We start from the raw sequence: 6,320 nt of genomic DNA on the forward strand, positions 1-6,320 counted from the left end.
AGAAAATGCAAAGAATTACGTACTTTCAAAATAAAAGCTATTAATTTTGCGCTGTAACTGACACGTAACGTCATGACGTCAATGACAACATTTTAAGGCAACATTGTTTTGAAGCGTTTCTGTGGCAATTTAGTCATTATTCTTGCATTATTAAACCATAAAGCATCAGATCAGAGACAGTTCATGATTTGTTTTCAGAATGAATATACAAACACATTTAGTTTGTCGTAAACGTCGTCGTAAATCGTCACGTTAGCTTCCGGTTGGACATGCGCACATACAAATATTAAGGTAACCTACCTCCTTAAGTATGAACGTTATATGTGACGTCGTCTTTGAAAACCGGTCCAGATGCGGCATGACGTAATATCGAGAAACGACGTTTAAAGTTGCGCCAAGTTTACGCGCGCAGCTTTCTTACACATGTTTTAATTAGCAAAAGTTTGACCGTTTAAGTACGACTGATTGTTACATGATTGATGACAGCCTACTACAGAAAGAATATTTAGACATCAGACCTGTAAGAAAATAGTGGTATTACGCCTGAGGCAAAAATAATTTCGTTGAAAATCAGTTGTTTCCCCTTCGCTATGTTTCCGGTTTCGGATTTTAACAGTAAAACAGGGAAGCATGTGATGTTTACTTTTGTCTAACTACCTTTTGTTTAACGATGAAGGGATCTGAGACTTGTAATACTGTTTACTGATTTGGTAAGTACCGTTTATAAACAGTTGTTAATGAAGTTCTCTAATATATTTGAAACTTTCACTGAAGCACTGTGAAATAAGTCGTTTTTTTTACCCGGAAGTGAATCCAAAACATACCGAGGGAAATTTATGAAATTTATCTTGTGGCCACTAAACACAGATGATTCCACTATGCCTGTGTATTTAATATAAAATGGCCAGTTGGGTTATCACAAAGATTATTGAAGGCAGGCAGCTTCTTACTCGAGGTGACCAGGATTCATCAAATTAGTTCATTGTCCATAGTAAGCATTATTATGGGAAAATACAATATACATGTACATGATGTAGCAATGATAATTAATAAATTTGATGCAGACTTATAGATGCATGCCTGTGTCACATCATTTCTCGAAAAGTCCCCTCTCGCATAGCAGCCAAGGTATTTTAAAAGGAAATATGCAGATGTCCGGTAACCGGACGCCTACCCTGCATTCTAGCTGTCCGGCAACAATACGACTAGCCTCTCCGCGAATGTTTTTCTAGCTGTTCGGCGATCTTTTTATATATGAATACTGTAAGGAAATAAATTTATTGTATCATTTTTTGGCATAGGTTTGAATATTCACCTGCAAGGCGTATACAATATTTGAAAATTGATTACCGGACACATAGAAAACCCCTATAGGATAGAAATTTGGACAGGCTAGGCATCCTGTTACCGGTTGGCTAGAACACCGGCTAGGTTTCTGGTTACCGGATGTCTAGACACTTCCATTTATAAAATGGTAACTGTTTTTGCTGTGGGTCTCATAAGTCATGTTAATTCTGTCTGGTGACTACTCTCTTTTTCTATTATTGTTGATCTATTATTGTTGATTCAGAATGTTTTGTAACAGGATGATTTTTTTTTGATAGTGGGAATTTATGCCATATAACATGTATAATGAAAATCTTTTTAATTTTGAAATTTTTGAGCCTTGCTGTGTGTAAAACAATTTATGATCCTGTAAAAAAATAGTTTCATAGTATAATAACTTTTATAGTATTTTGTGGTAAGTTAATGAAACCTTTCACAATCACATTATTAATTTAGTATTCATGAAGTTTTTGATTTTAGTGATGTTTACAGCACATGTAATGTATCTTCTTTCAGATGATATTCCTTGTTCCTTTGATGGTTCATTCCACTATACAGCTGTTTCATATAACATACAACAGCCAGGAAATTGGTCTGTTTACTTTAAGATCCCAAGAAAATGTAACATATTTTGGATGTGCTTTGAGGAATCAGGTAAGTAACATGCAGCTAATGGCTCTTATTAAAATTTTAATGCAATATATTATTTATTTATACCTCTGTCTAGGTTTTGTTGGAGTCAATTCAAAATAAGTCTACTTCTACACTAATGATTTGTACAATGTATGTACATGTACTATGACTATTAAATGGCTTAAACTGACAACACTGGCATTATTGAAATTTAATTTCAACAATCTGGTTTTGAGGAGGATCAGTTGGTGTAAAGTCTTCATGACATTGGCTATTAGCCTGAGAAAAGTCTGTGGCACTCAGTAAGTACATGGATGATTTGAATGCTGAACGCAACATGTACATACATGTGTATAAGTTGATATCTCATTAACTTGTAGAATATATTTCTAAATAATAGGAATTTTAATTAAGTATTCAAAGTAAATCGATTAATTGTAATTTAGTTTATTTGTAATGTAATTTTTTTTAAATTTAATTAACCCATTCTTGACTTAGACATTGTGATGTGATTGAATTTTTTACCAGTTTTATTGCACCAAGAATATAGATTAGAATGAAGAATGTAAAGGTTCCTGAGTTACATGAAGATAACAGATACTTTTACCAAAGACTTTTAATTTTTTTTTTCAGGAATGCAAGTGTTTCCTCTTGTTTTTGAAGCAACTCAGTTGGTTAAGGGCAGACAACTTGTGAGCATGGTACATCACTACCTGTATTGGTATTCCATTTTGACAATGTTACTAGCTAGAATAGAAATAACATCTTGCTGTGGTACAGTCTGTGGAGACTTTTACTAGGTAACAACCATTTTTGATAACTGTTAAAACAGTGTATACTTTTAACCCTTAGGCTGCGTGAGGCAGCTATGTCTGTCTTCGCAACCAGTGCAGATCAAGATCAACCTGCACATCTGTGCAGTCTGATCATGATCTGCAGTGTTTGATACTTTGCAAATTTTCTATGAGAACCCCATATAAGCTATAAATAGTACTTTCAATATTTAAAGATGGAGTAGTCAATTTAACAAATTTAGCAGGTTAAGGGTTAACCCAATAAATGCAAAAAATGTTTTTTAGAACATTCTATTTGCTGTAATCAAAATCTACAAACAAAGTACATTTTATATACTGACAGCACGCTGTTGTCAGTGTGTTTTCAATATTTTAGAGCATTGGTTGTAAGAAATTAAAGAATCATCTACTATCAAGTAGTGATAACTCTGCTTTTATTAAATAAAGAGACTCCTAGGTTAATTATTTAAAATAATATGTTTTACTTATTTGTTACAGGATATCAGAGATCGATTGAATATTCAACAATGATCACAGACCATGAAAAGTTTGAATCTGACTTGCACTTTTGAATTTAGAAGACTCTGTGGAGGAGGTTGAATGCTGAGACCTTTAATAATACATGATATTGCTGACACAGTGTGTCAGTCATGAAAGAAAGGCCATAACACTGCACAGTTGGTCAACAATGATTTAAATCCTGTCACATTCTTCCAGTGAAGAAATATCTTATCACAATATTTTAAACTTTTGAAGAAGATAACCCAGTATTACCACTTTATCATGTCTGCAGAAACACATGGATTGTTAGTGTTAAAAGTGACAGTCCAGTTAACTTACTTAAATCTACTCCCCCTTGCCAAACGAATATTATTGACATGGAATGACACAAGCCTGACAATGGTACCTGTATGGACTCGTAAGAGAATAGTATTTGTCTGAAAAGACAAAGGATTCTGTTTGTCCCAAACCACTTCAATTGAAAACTGAAATTGTGATTGGCGATGATTTTTCTGAGAACTGAAAAAAGGAAGTGAATGTAAAAGATAGAAATTGTTGTTGAATTCAAACATTTTAATACACAGCACTTTAGCCTGTTTTGCTGTTCATATATGTTAAGGTTAAACATCAAGTAAAGGTTGTAGTTTCAGTTACCAACATTAAAGTATTGGCTGGAAATAAATATCTACTTTTCATCAGAGTTTGTAGCAGTGTAACCTTCATCAAAAGTTAAGCTGTTGTGTTAATTATTAAAGTATTTTTAGAAAAAGGAATTTAATATGTATGTTGCCATGGTTACATAATTCAAATTATATTTCATTGAAATTATGGATTTGTATTTCAATAAGTGATCTACAGTATATAATGTAATGGTAAAAGAATGTTCACTTTTTTGTATTGTAAGTTATAACTAGCCAGTGAAAAAACAGATTATGAGGAAAGGGATGACTAAAATGTTTATTCTTACATAACTACTTTTGTTACAGAACATGGCTGTTTTAAAGTTTTTATGTGAAATTTTCAGATTTCTTTCCTGAATACTTATACTTTCAAATATTTAACTTACTAGAAATACTTCTTTGAAATAAGCAGTATTATTGTAGGAAAAGGAAATTTAAAACATATGTCGCCATGGTAACACAATTTTCCTAGAAAATATGGAAAAATTTTAATTAGCTGTACTTTCTAGTATTCTACTTTAAAATAAGCATAAACAATAAAAAAAATCAATAGTAATATATGTTTCATTTACTTCAAAATAGTTATTTATTACAAGCAGGTAAAAGGCAAGTTATGAAGAAACAATGACAGAAATGTCTTATTCTTATAGTTATTACCCATGTTACAAAAACTGTCATAAAACCAAACATCCTTAATATTTTCATGGGAAATTTTCAGTTTATTTTTGTAAATACATAATGCCTTAAAATATTTTACTTTTTAAAATCCTTATTTCAAGCTAACATGTTTTTTTTAAGGTTTTGTCATAGAAAAGGGATTTTAATATATTTGTTGCCATGGTAACACAATTTTAGAAATATTTTTATAGAAATTGTTGTAGATTTTAATTGATTATCATTTTGTGTATTAAGAATGGGATCTTACTTATATCATGCAATTGTAACAAAAGATAAATTTATTTCAGAACTGTTAACCATTACCAGTATGTGAGAAATAAACTAGAAAGAAAGGATAACTGAAATGTACTGTTTTTATTTTTAATATCTATGCTACAAAATCTGTCATAAAATTGACAATTTTGAAGATTTTCATCTGAAATTTTCAGGATTTATTTCTGAATGAATATACTTTCTAAATATGCAAAAACCTGAAATTGTCAAAATTCCTCATCTGGACCCATTTTCTCAGTCGTGGTCACATATATATCATTTGTTTTTAAAGCATTTGACATTAGGTATTTGGCATCTATGTTTGGCATTTAGCATTTGGCAATTAGTATGACTCATTGGCCTACGAAAGATACCTAGTGAACTTTAGCACTTTGATAGAACCAACCTCCACACAATGAATGTCTTTAATCTCCCATTATGGTACCGCTGAGCTATAGAGAAGAGTTCGGGAAGTTCAGTCCTTTCCTCACCTGTAACGTAATAAAACGTGATAGCGTCCGATGGCCCATTCACGCTTGCGTAGAACCAACATTTATTTCGTGTTTATGAAAATATGGCCAGCAGCTCTCAAACAGAAATATCTGAAACCCGAGGTTTATACATTTTGTACTGAGACTTTTAGACAACATAAAAAGGGGCTTAAGAACGATTTGACGAGGTTCGAAAAACCTCCGTAATTTTGCGCTTGTTTCGTTACGGACCGCTCTGAGATTTGTATTTTTTACGCGCGCAAATTATTTTTATAGATAGAAAGCTCAAACAGAGAAATTTTTAATCGTAAGAAAGACCTAAAAACTGATTCCTCATTATCAAAAAATAGGTCCATGTGTATACTTTTAGGCAGCCTGCACGTGAACCTTGACTGTAGACCTATACAAATGCGACTTTCGTTTTCAAGTTTAGTCTGTGTGCTTTCATTTGTATAAATTCCGGGAAAAATGAAGGTCGTTTGACGTCATTTTCTGTGTTGTCAAGAACATACGTATGCCTTGCGAGATTGTATAGAAATGTGCCAGGTGTCCCAAGGTTATAGCACAATAAATTATTCACAGTTTTCTTTAAAATGACAAGACTATCAATTCTAAAAAATCTTGATTTCGTAAACGAAAAACAGTAAAATCTATAAACAAGAAATATCTCTAAAGCCTCACCAAATTAAAAAGTTGTTCATCGGATTTGCCGCTTGTATATTTTTAAAAAGACACAAACAAATTTTTTTTTAGTTTTTTGCTTGAGCTCGCCCAGTTGAAATAAATCAAGCCAAAATTTGTTAGTGCGCTACTTTTTACGGACGTAACAGTGTACAAATGCGTATAATTCCAGTCCCAGATTGTTCCAAAATGGACTTTAATCACAATAAATACATACTACGTACACACATCGTCTATAATATATCATGATACTTATATTTAGTTGCATTAAAGTTATTTCCCCT

At 32.2% G+C, this 6,320-nt stretch overlaps 1 long non-coding RNA gene across 1 annotated transcript; it reads left to right on the forward strand.

Annotated features, from left to right (window-relative positions):
* Window positions 1-321: 321 nt before the first annotated feature.
* LOC128548658 (uncharacterized) lies at window positions 322-4,950 on the forward strand. The gene is made up of 4 exons (XR_008367198.1): window positions 322-710; window positions 1,843-1,980; window positions 2,593-2,759; window positions 3,252-4,950. It is a non-coding gene; the product is annotated as an uncharacterized LOC128548658 (long non-coding RNA).
* The last annotated feature ends 1,370 nt before the right edge of the window (window positions 4,951-6,320 follow it).

The sequence above is a fragment of the Mercenaria mercenaria genome, chromosome 15 (genome assembly GCF_021730395.1).
Source record: "Mercenaria mercenaria strain notata chromosome 15, MADL_Memer_1, whole genome shotgun sequence".
Lineage (NCBI taxonomy): Eukaryota > Metazoa > Mollusca > Bivalvia > Venerida > Veneridae > Mercenaria > Mercenaria mercenaria.